This window comes from Calypte anna, chromosome 1 (genome assembly GCF_003957555.1).
Source record: "Calypte anna isolate BGI_N300 chromosome 1, bCalAnn1_v1.p, whole genome shotgun sequence".
NCBI classification, from domain to species: Eukaryota; Metazoa; Chordata; class Aves; order Apodiformes; family Trochilidae; genus Calypte; species Calypte anna.
In genome coordinates, this window is record NC_044244.1 from 87,593,318 (window position 1) to 87,606,328 (window position 13,011).

Sequence of the window (13,011 nt, forward strand, 5' to 3'; positions counted from 1 at the left end):
AGAGGTTCAGGTCTTTCTGCCATTCTTCAGCAGCTTGCCACTGCAGGCAAGAGCCAACCATGCAAAACCACCGTGGGCTCAGCTTTCATTTAACTGTCTCACAGATTTACCTAACCTCCTGTTCAAGTCCAGTTGTATACTGAATTCTCAAGACCCACCAAGAAGCAACTATTAAATACTCTAATTACTGTTCTAACTAGCCTTCTTTTACAATGGTCATATGAATAAAACGCTTCCACATGTAAGAAAACCACAGGCCCCCTTTCCCCTTACTGTCCCTCAACTTGCAATCAAGTTACTATTGTTACTATTTACACAGCTAATGCAACCATATCACATAGTATAAGCCTTTAGTTGTACTAAGTACATTCAGTACCTATTGATAGTTACATTCTTGCATGATTAATTCTGTGTACTTATGGTCTCACGTTGTAATTCATATATTTGTCTATTGCATAGATCATTATGCACATTAAAGTTATTGTATGTTTTAGGGATTGGAACATGAGTTTCTGTTCTTTCAGGTATCCTTGTAGGTATGTTAATATATGTATTACAGTAATCGGTGACTATACCTTTTGCTATGTATTACCCCAGTTTTTGTCAACAGATTTTTTTCATTCTTATAAATGTGTTAGCATTTTATCTTGCTCACTTAGGAAAAGTCCGTATTAGCTGTAACACAGAAATCAATACCTGCAATTTTGTCAATCATTTGAATCACTGTAATAACATCAGAAGCTCCACGGAAGCTGCGCAGTACCACGTAAACACAGCAGCGTGTCCTTCAACAGTGAACTCTTCGGGGCAGAAACTGTCTTTTTTTATATATGTTACTACCATATTACATTCAGTTGTCACAGGCTCATAGGGGCACCCACAGACTGAAACATATATGTTTTCATATTAGCTGCTTCCACGGATCTATGCACGCAGCTTCTAAATATAGTACAGAGCGTGCACAGACAGCACCTCCCACTGCCCACTTAGACTCATCATGTTATGCTAAAGGTTGACAGAATCAGGGTGTGATTCTTTTTGGGTCTGGACAGACCCTCTTTCATGCCCCTCCATCTCTTCAGTTTTTCTCATTTCCTACACAGACACGGGCTCTCCCCACCTCCTCTCCCTGTGCAACTGCTTCTCTGCACAATACCATACAATACAATACAGTATAGCATAATGTCTTCTAAAAAGCACACAGCCACTTTCCCTGCTGAAGCTGAAACTGCCTTAAGGTCCAACCATTACACAACACACACAAGCAACAGAGAACATCTGGATCAATCCACCCCCCTCCCCAGCTGTCTTTGCTTGCATTCTTTCTATATGCAAAATATATTTAATTGGCATGGCAGGCAAGATGAGAATAAAAGCAGTTAAGCTGTTCATCCCCTACCTGAGCAAGGACCTCTCATCCCCAGCTGGTGAGCAGAGGGAGACAGGGAGCCCAGCTGCTTTCCTTTCCTTGCACTATCAATTATTCACATAGGTTGCAGTGTCCTCCCTCTCCTTCCCTCCCTCCTTCCCTCCCTTTCTCTTCCGCTGCCCCCACCTGCAGATGAATGGTGAGTGAGCAGGTCGCTGCTGTCACACTTGAAACCAGAGATCACTGTCGATTGAAGAGCCAGCCTTTGGAGCAGCTGGGCTCTTAAGGAGAAAAGCTTAGTCCTAGAGGAAGGAGACAGACCGGCAACTCCTTAGGTGCAACACGGGCGGATCTGCACACCTACCTGCTGCTCCCTGCACTTCTAATCCCAGACCTGCAGGGATGACCTTTAAAAAGGAGAGGGTTGGGGTTTTTTTGTTTTCTTTTTTCCTCAGAGAAAGAGCACCTTTTTTTTCATCCCACTCACATGTAATGACTGCTATTTGGTGACAGTAAATTGGGTCATGGAGATAGGAGGAAAGAGAAGAAGCAGACCGGAATAATCTCAAAAAGGCTTTGTACTGATTTAGTCCCATTGCAAAGGCGCTGAAAAGGGACAGGATGACATAGCACTTCCTACAAATATTTTAGGTAATCATGGGTCATGAGACTGACCTGTGGATTGGAATGATTGTTCAGTTGCAGTTTTTGTAGAGCATTAAAGAATTTCCTATGACATACCAGTCTTAGACAATGGTAAAATGAGTTCTGCAAGATGCAGGTGAAGGTGTTTAAAGAATTTTGCGTTTGGAGAGGACTACTACCTGCAAGCGGGTGAATGCTTCAGATCTGTCTCAGAGAAAAATTAGTTTTAATTCCTAGGACAAATTGTCCATTTCATTTCACACTGGAGTAACTCAGCCTGACTCCTTCTGGTCCCATCAGTCTGCAGGGGAGACTTCCTGCTACTTCATCTCAAACATCACAGTAATTTCTTCTGTTAATTCTTCCCATGACCATAGCCATGGAAGAGGCACAACAGAGACAAAAAAAAAAAAAAAAATCCTCCACAACTATGCAGTTTGGAAATGCTTTTTTTTTTTTTTAAAAAAAAATAAGTCTGAATCTTTTTGTTTCCACGTGAACAGGAGAAACAGTGAGTTCTATAGATGCAGCAACCAATTTTCCCTGGATTTGTTTTCTGTAGTTGTTCCAGGTCTAAGAACTCTGATTGAAGCTGTTGTAGCAATTACAAGAACTTTTTCTACTAGTGAATCTTTGATGAGTTTCACTTTGCAACCTTTCTTTTGGGACAATTACAGGATTTTTTTTTTCCTCCCTGGTTGACCATTTTAATTAAGGCTACAGGCATCTTTTATCTGAGAGGAGAGAAGACCTTGATCTTCTAATTTTGGTATATGACAATCAGCTATACTAGATGTTGCTGAGGGATAACAGTTTACAGACATACATGTGCATTTGGTTCCAGAAAAGCCACTTCAGGGCTGACCAAAAGTTAGAGTATATTATTAAGGACATTGTCCAAATGCCTCCAAATGCCTGACAAACTTGGGGCATTGACCACATCTTTAGAGAATATGGGGCATTGCTTGGGGCACTGACCACCTCTGGGGACCTTCCCAGAGACTGATACTGTGCTTATTGTGTGCCTGTTCTTGTATCTTACAGTTTTAAATGAGAATTATTCCTAACCTGATTAATGAAATTATAACATCCTGCCCTTTCTACAAACCTTTAACTCCCTCAGATTATAAACTGTCTGGGACTTCAAATTCATGTATCAAGGATCTAGTAGTTGTTTCCATATAAGTGCTCACACTTCACGTTTGCTTGCCACCTTTACTCGAACACCTTACAACACATTATTATACCGGTTCCCATTATTACTGCTATTCCATACACAGATAAACTGTCAGAGAGAGACTAACCCTCACTGTCACCCAGGACCAAGGAAAAGGAAACAGAGCTTGGAGTCTGTCAGTACAGTTGCATAAACACCTTGAGACACCTGCACACCATACTGACACCAGGATGTGCCCCTCAGATCAAACAGCTCATCCAAGCAACATCCTGAATGCTCATGAGGGTGCAAAGGATGGGGCTGGAATAAGTGGTCAGGGTTGGAAATGGGATATGGCAAGACTTCCTTTTTTGCAAGCACCAGTATTTTAAAGTGGCCCATGAAACTGTATCATTAGTCTCCTGTCAGGGCCTCTAGATAGCCACTCAGTTTATTTTCAAGTTTTGGCCAAAGTTGCATGCTAGTAGAACTTAATGAATTGAGAAATATGTGTTAATTAATCTGTTTGTCAGTACTGTATGAATTGGGGGAGATTTTGCCAGTGTAACTCCTGATATTTGTCAGTAGAAAAGATGAATATGGATGGAAGTTATGGAATTATTTGTTGATTCAGAAAAGAGGACACATCTCCTCCACAGAACTGACTTCTAAGGTCTTACATATGTGCACAGCAGGACAAGAGGCAACATTCACGTTGCACCTAGGAAAATTTCAGTTTTATGTAAGGAAAAATTTGTTACTCCTATGAATATGATTCAGTACTTAGAAGTGCCAAGAGAGGCTGAGTTATCTCCATCCTTCAGAAGATGTGTGGACAAGGGCCTGAGCAATCTCTTTGAACTTTAACATTGCCCATTTTGTGCAGGGTAGTTGATCTAAATGACACCTTGCCATACTAACTTAATCTGTGATTTTACTTGCTGTAAACTCAGTGTAAGAACACCTGTGTCAGGAACTGAACAGAAGCTCAAAGAACATAATTTCAGTAAAAAATTTAAAAGCTACAAGGTCAGCAGTGTATCAGATCATAACTGGGTTAAAATTATTCACAGCCAGTTTCTATCCAGAAGTCATCAAGGTTTCTCTTAATTCAGGAGGTAAAAATTTCCTTGGTATATGTGAGAGTATTCTGAAAACCGGAGGGAGGTTCCAGCAGGTTCCAGTAAGTTTTGCCCTGGAAATATATCTCAAGTGCTCAGCAAAAGAATATCTCAAGCAAATGGAAAATATGAGATATGAAGACAGCTCTAGTAGAGGCAGGAACTGTAACAAACCCATATTTTGCAAACACTAATGCATTGTCTATGTAATAATCATGCCTAGGTACTTAGTTCCTGGGCTTTACTGCACCATTAATATGATAACTGGCTTTAACTAATAATGTTAACAATTAAACACCTTATACTTTCAGTCAACCCAGTCCCTCAAAAGCTTTGCATGTGTATATACAAAACCACTTCACATCTGTGAAGTAAATGTGAAATCAAAGCAGAGAAGTGAAAGGACTGTCAAGGTCATGGAAGAACAGACATTTTTGACAGCAGAGAGGCAAGCTGCTACAGTAAGGAAAGGCTGAAGAGCACATAGGTGAAGTTTTAGACCTTGACTGGGTTAGGTCACGTTTTAATAGTGTGCAGCAATGACATACTATTCAAGCAAAGGGAATAATATCAGTCTAATCCTAGCAGAAGGACAGGACACATATGCACATTTTTCGTGCTATTTACATACCCATACATTTCCAAATTGACACCTGGACTGTGGGAGAGATAGAGAGGGTGGGGAGGAAGGGAAGACCTAGAGGGATGCAGAGCAGATGAGGACAAGAGGATGCCTGGATGTAAAGAAAATCAGACAAATAACATTCTTTTGCAGAAGTCAGGATAAAGCAAGCTGCTTTCGATTTCTCTGAACTGTCTGGAATTGCTGCCCACAAACTTCCTCTGTTGGCCTGAAACTCTGAGAGAGTAGAAAAGGTTAAAGCAGCCTGCAGCAGAAGGGGGGACAGATGGTGGCCCCTGCCAGGCCACCTGAAGCTGGGGAATCCCTGGTGGTAGGACACCATCAGCCCAGAGCCCACTCCTCGGGCAGGAGTCCCCTTCTTTTAGGGGGTTCCTGGGAAACAGGAAAGATGCTGCAGCCCCTTTAAGAGCGGGAGCAGCTGCTCATTAGTGTGGACCGCACGATCCACTGCGGAGCGGGCATGGAGCAGGGAGCACCCGTAAACTATCATGCCCTAAAAATGTTAGGGAAAATCAAATAGGGTTTATCATCTGAGGTAGGAAATTTCACTTATAAATACATTGATGGGAGGGGGGGTACTTTTGTGCTACTAATTTCTTTGATTTCATCAGCACCTGAAGTGTTATGAAATTACATTTTTCAATTAAACTTTTTTTTTTTTTTTTAATCAAAGGAGGCTGCAACATAGCTCAGCCCCTATTTGCAAAGCACAAAATAAGAGTTAGTTCCCATTCTAAAAATGTTGTTCTCCAAAAGACCTGCAATAAACCAAAGAATTTGCTTGAAGTTACAGCAAAAAGGTTTGTAACAACTGAAAACTGAGCTGAGATACTGATATTACTTGAACCAGAGATCATTTCCTCATTTACAAGTAGTGTGTCCTTTCTTCCCATTTCCTTGCTATTATTCCTCAGCAGAAGAAAAGCAGTGCCTTTATTTAATAACGGAGATGGAAACAAACACACTTTGTCATCAGGACAGTATACAAGAAACTCCCAAACTGTTCACAATTAATGCCTCAAGAGAATCTCATCAAAAAGTAACTACCAATTATGCCACAATGATGGGCCACCAGGAAAGTGGCAAAGAGAGTTTATGCAGAGCATTCAGAGACAAAAGAACAGATCCTTTATTTGCTTACCTGTAAAGACACATAAAGAATAAGGAGAGTCTAATAGTGTAAGTATGTACAATAGCTGAGAACAGCCAGTACTTCTTTTAGCAACTATTTACATCTTGAAAAGAATCACTTCCTGATATTCAGTAAGAAAAAGTCTGCCCCTTAGGAAACATACACTAACTTAATACTCAGCCTAGTGATAAAGAAAGTGAGGGACATTTTCCTCTTTTGAATAGCTAAATATATGTACTACATTGCTTTCACAGCACATATCACAATATGACAACTCTCCAATTGCCATGTGTGGGCTGTAGAGTATTGGTAGATGTGTATTTATAAAATTCATAATATATTCTATCACCCTGCATTAAAAAATTCTATGACAAATTTTACTTATTACAGAGTAGTGCTCTCTAAACATTTTGGAGTTCAGTCAGACAATGTTATTAATGTTATCACGTTAATGTTATCACATTAATGGGAGAACAAGTAAGAAAAAAATGATTCTGTGTACCAGTTTGTTAAGCACATCACTGAGCTGGACAGCATGAAGGGGACAAAAAAACTGAGCAACACTGGAAGATGAGCCTGCATAGAGCAATATGGATAGGAAGAATCCAGTAGAATTCCTAGACTTCAGGGAATTTTCAGCTGCTACTGCTGGGGGAAAAAAAAAAAAGTCCTGATAGGTTGCAATCAGCATGGGAGAAAAAGCATCCAGCTATTCTTAGACAGCAAGTGACCACTTGGCTGGAATAGGTAACATATAAAACTGAGAAGAGGTAAAATCCAGCAATCTTCTAGCAGTAAGTGGAGCTGCACAAACTAAAATATAATGAAAGGGCAAAAGGTTCCCTTCCTTCTCAAAGAATTTTAAGAATTGATAAAAATAGTGATATAACTGATGTAAATACATTAGTGCAATGAAAGGCAGGACTATACTCAGAAATGGAGCTCTTCCAAAATGAGGACAGTTAGATTTGTTGGGCAGTAATTATTTGTGCAGTACTAGGGCTCAAACCCCACCTGGCTTGCTGTGAATGCTATGGAGAGAAGGGTCAACAGCTAAACCAGAGAATTTAGGAATAGCCAAAACCAACCAATTACTCTCTAACATGAGGAGTTTTGCACAGGCATGTCAGACATGGGGAATTAGCTAACTAGAGCCTCTTTGTTTCTAAAACCAGTATTTCATCTATCATCCCAAACCAGTATTTGTTTTTCCTTGACTCATCCAAAGGTATATATCCCGTGTTGATTTGGAGAATATCGGGTTTTGTTTTTCATCTTTTTCTGTATGTTCTTCAAGCTGTTCCACTTCAGTTGCCTCTTACTGACCTATCACAAATGGTAACTTACTATGGCAATCTGTAGCCAAAGCTACTCCTTTTAGAGACACAATTCACAAGAAGCCTTGCTTTTGTCTGTTTTCTTTGGAAACATATTTACAGCCAGACACTAAACTCTTTGTTTCACCTACCACCTACCAGTTCTTACACAACCTGCTAGAAAAACATTCAGCCTGCAAGTTAACAAAGCATGAAATTGAAACTTAAAAAAAATCACCTCTGAAAAGAAAACTCATGTTGTCAGTTTCATGTACCTGAGGTTTGGAATTTTAGAATTTGTGAGACAGGCTTAACTGTATTTGAGCTGCTATACAAGGACACTTCAGGGTAAGGTTGCAAAGGGAAAGTAGCAAGCAGAAGCAAGAGATGCAGAAAGCTGTAGTACTCAGTGTAAGCAAACACCTGTTATATTTTGCTTAAATAAAGATCATTGCATTGTTTGACCTTTACAGTGCTCATAGGAAACCGAACAGAACACCTAAAGCCAACAATTCTCCTTCATTCCGCCCCATGCCCCACTTCAGAAATATCATTTCAAGATAAGTTAAACATGATGTTGCCAAGGAAAGCAGAGCAATCATGTCTCATTGTGAAGGTCTTCTGTGTTCTCTTCAGTGGTCAAATGTACATCCTATAGCAGTGGCTGAAGCAGAAATTTAGGAAGCCTTGGTGATGATCAAAGTTGTTTCTGAGTAGCTTGGTGAGCAGGAGAATTAGGGTAAAAGCAGCACCACTATCTATCAAAGACTTGGAAACCTCATCAATACCAAAGGAAACTTGACTTTGTCAATATCAATGGATCTACAACTAAGTGTAGACTGGATGTTTCATCAGTAGTTCCGATGTATTCACAGAGATCTCTTCAGCCAAAACTAGGATTTCCCATGCACTGAGTGTTAGTGAGAGCTTTTCAAATAGATAATACCATCTCTTGTATCACTCTGACATCTTTCATCTGCGAGGGATTTCAAAGAACAGTCTCATGAATCAGAGATTGCCAGTAGACTTGACAGCTCTTCTCAAGAAACAGTGGCACCATCACATGGATCATCTTTCGCATCAAATATGACTTCATCCAACACAAATGCCCATGAACTATGACCATTCTATGCTGAAATTTTCCTTTCACGGTCACTCTTTTTATATTCACAGAAAGACCCTTTGAAACAGTTACCAGACCTCTCACGAATCCAGATGTCATATGGAACAAGAAGATTCGCACAGTTACCACTGTTAATAACCTCTGTCAGAGCTGCCAGTTCAACCACATATACAATTAATATCCCACATTCCATGCTCCTTTTTTTTCTCACCTACAGTGAATAAGAAGGCTCTATCACAGGAACAGCAGCCTCAGTAACAGAGTTCCCCTTTACAAACAATTGGAGCTGCTGCCTCAGGAAAACACAAAAGTGGTGTATTGCTTTTACAGCACTTATTTACAAATAGCAGCCTGGTCTGGCAGTGATGGTGTGGTGCTCCTTATGAGACCATTCTTGCAGCTGATGGCTCACCTTGGAAACAGTATTTCACCCCACAGGAAAAAAAAAATTGAAACATTCTCACAGCCCCATGCTAGAATGTACTAGGATAACAATTCAGATACCATGCAAAATGCAATACTACAGGGCAAGATCATAGCACATACCGGAAATTTATTACGACGTGCTCTTGCTAATTTGGCAGTGCCCTTTAAAAATGGAAATCCATGTCAGAACTGGATAAAGCCTGTACGTATCACTAAATAAGCTGACAGCTTGCACATTGAGGAACGATGCCAAGAAAAAAGCTATATTCCTTTTACCTCGTATGTCCATCTGCTTTCATAAAGTGACAAAGAAAATGCTCTTTCACTGAGCTCTGTGAACACCTATTAGCACAGATGTAAGCAAAATATCACACCCATTTTTCCTGAGGAATAAAAAGAAACCATATCAGGCTCCTCCTCTCTGAGGTGTGATGCCTTTATGGCATGTGGCTGGAGCAAAACATAGTGAAAACTAAATGTAAATCTAGCACTGAAACAACCTTGCATTTCAATGGAGAATATCTAATGAAACAACAACAAAAAAATCCATGTTACAGATCCAGTTTTCAAGCAAAACCTGCCTTTATTAAAATAGGTTTTACTTTCTTTTTCTTCTTCTTTTTACTGAGTTATCTCTCTCTGGCCTTCCACGCTTGAATTTCTGCTCTGTGGCTTTGTCAAGCTTGCTTTAGACTATGAGCACTTTACTTTGGGAACAGGCACTGAGGAACACATAGGAATCTGCACTGCAGTTGCTATAAAGCACAATGGTCACAGAGCACCCTATACAACTAACAGCAGCATACACTTCATCTCCAAAGCACAGCTCATCAATAAAATAGTTAAGTGAGCTCTTTTCCTGGCAACACCTCCCCTATTCTCTCACCCTACTATTTAATGAAAGAAGTTGAAGCAAGTGCAACGTTATAAAATAGGAATGTAAGAGCACCTCAAGGAAAGACACTGTGAGTCCCACTGGAAACTGCAAACAATGCCAAATTCCTGCTCAAGAACCTGCATTTTGTGACAGTACTTTCAATGTCTCTCTCCTCTTCTCATGCCTATTACATCTCAGTCCACAGGTACTTGGTATGACATTGAGTTGCAGAGCCACTGAATTCCAACCCATTGAGGCTGTATTTTAATGTTGATTAGTAATTGTTAAAGACTTCAGGTCTGGTTCCCTGGTAGAACCAACCTGTGTTTTTGAACAGAAAAGGGCATCCTCTATTCTTCAGCTCAGAAACAGTCTGTGAGGGTGTTTCTCCTCTCTTGTAGCTATACTGCTGCTTCCTGCATGTTTTTGAGACTGTTACTTTACTAATGCAACAGAAAATAGCACTTTTATCCTTTTTACTTCCTTGGTTTTATGCCTTAGCCCTTAGGGAGGGCTCTAGTGCATAACAGATTGGGCAAGAATATGTGCCATAGTCAGGGACACCTCTGACTAGACTGGGTTGCTCCAAGCCCCATCCATCCTGGCTTTGAACACTGCCAGGGGGCAGCCACAGTTTTCCTAGGGATTCTATTCCAGTGTCTCACCACCCTCACACTAAAGAATTTTTTTCTAATGTCTATCTTAAATCTCCCTTTTCCAGCTCACAGCCATTACCCCTCATCCTATCACTACACGCCCTTGTAAATTGTCCCTCCCCAGCTTCCTTGTGGGCCCCTTCAGGTACAGGAAGGCTGCTATAAGGTCTGCCTGGGTCCTTCTCTTCTCCAGGCTGAATAACCCCAACTCTCAGCCTGTCTTCATAGAAGCGATACAGCCCTTGGATCACCTTCCTGGACTTCCTCTGGACTTGCTTCAAGAGCTCCATGTCCTTCCTGTGTTGGGGGCTCCAGAACTGGACTAGGTTGGGCCCCACAAGAGCAGAGTAAAGAATCACCTCCCTTGACCTGCTGGCCATGCTTCTCTTGATGCAGCCCAGGATACGATTGGATTTCTGGGCTGCAAGCACACATTGCTGGCTCATGTTGAGCTTCTCATCCACCAACACCCCCAAGTCCTTCTCTCCTCAGGGCTGTTCTCAATGCATTCTCCACCCAGCCTGTATTTGTGTTTGGGATTTCACTGACACAGGTGGAGGACCTTGAAGTTGGCCTTGCTGAATTTCACTCAGTTTGCCCTCCTCTCCAGCCTGTCAAGGTTCCTCTGCATGGCATCCCTTCTCTCCAGTGTGTAAGCCACACCAAACAGCCTGGTGTCATCAGCAAATTTGGTGAGGGTGCATTCAATCCCACTGTCCATGTCACCAATGAAGATGTTAAACAGCACTAGTCCTAGTACTGACCCCTCGTGACTGGTCTGCATTTGGACACCAAGCTGTTGACCATAACTCTTCGAATGTGCTGATCCATTCACTGAGTGTGCTGATCCATTCATCAAATCCATGTCTCTTCAATTTAGAGACCCAGATGTCATACAGAACTGTCAAACGCTTTGCACAAGTCCAGGTGGATTATGTCAGTTGCTCTTCCCTTATCCACTGCAACCTCATCACAAAATTTGCCCTTGGTGAAACCATATTGGTTGCCATTAAGCACCTCCTCATCATGCACGTGCCTTAACAGAACAGAACCTTCAGGAGGATTTGCCAGGCACAAAGGTAGAGACTGACTGGACTGTAGTTCCTCAGGTCTTTTTTCCTTTTTGAAAATGGAGGTTACATTTGCCCTTTTCCAGCAAGTGGGAACTTCACTGGACTGCCACAACTTTTCAAATATGATGGAAAGCAGCTTTGCAGCTTCATCTGCCAGCTTGCTCAAGACCCACAGATGGATCTCATAAGGTCCCATGGACCTACTCCCTTTCAGGTCCCTTAGATGGTATCAAACCTGCTCCTATACAGGGGGAACCTGCCTTCTCACAGTCTCTGTCTTTGCCTTCTGTGATATGAGTGGTGTAGCCAGAGCCCTTGCCAGTGAAGACTGAGGCAAAAAAGTCCTTGAGTACCTCAGCCTTCTCAATACCCTGTGTGACCAGGTCTCCTGTTTTCTTCTGGAGAAAGCCCACATCTTTCCTATCACTTATGTACCTATAGAAGCTTTTCCTGATACCCTTGGACAGATTTACTTCTCCCTGGACTTTCCTAAACTGATCCCTGGCTGCTCAGACAGCTTCTTTGCATTCCTTCCAGGCTACCTTTGGTGCCACTCTCTGCAGACTTTCTTTTTACATCTAACTGCATCCAGGAGCTCCTTGCTCATCCATGCAAGTCTCTCAGCATTCTTGTCTGCCTTCCTCTTTGTTAGGAGGCACTGTTCCTGAAATTAGAGGAGGTGATTCTTGAATACTGACGAGCTTTCTTGGGCCCCTCTCTCCTCCAGAGCTCTGTCCCATGGTCCCCTACCAAAAGATCTCTCAAGAGGTCAGAATCTGCTTTCCTGAAGTCTGGAGCAGCAAGCTTGCTGTGCACTCTCCTTGTTGCTCTAAGGATCATGAATTCCACCATTTCATTGCTACTAGTTCTGTACAACAGAGCATATGTCTGACTCAATCTCTGTATATTTATGCTTTTCAGATATCCCTGTCATGTTTTTCTGGTATCTCAAAAAGATATGAGGAGCCAATAACAGCAACAGAAGCTCTCCTTTGAATTTCAGTCTTTCTGTGATCACCATTTAGTCCCAATTTATAGAAAAAAGCCACTGCAGGTAGAAGACAGCTCTGCCAAAAAACCCACCATACAGTGACCTCACATAAAAATTACAATAATTTTCTTGTAAGTATAAGATGCAAGACAAAAAGAGATTGCCATCTCCCAAGAAATATATGGCAGGCCAAACACAGTTGGATCTCTCAAAGTTATACAAGTTTTGTACATGGGAATAACTTCCTTGGGGTTTTGCTTTCTCTGTTTCTGATCAAGACAGTATACTGACGGGAACTGATAAACTCTATAGGTCATGGCTGCCCCTGACCTCTTCAGATACCATGTAATCACACTACTGAACAGAAAAATCGAAGTCATATTTCTAAAGGTGACTAAGCCTAGCAGACAAAAGGTTAGCTAAACAAAACATCAAAAGGGGATTTGGTAGCACTTTGCCCCCAGTACTTGTTCAGGCTCTCAA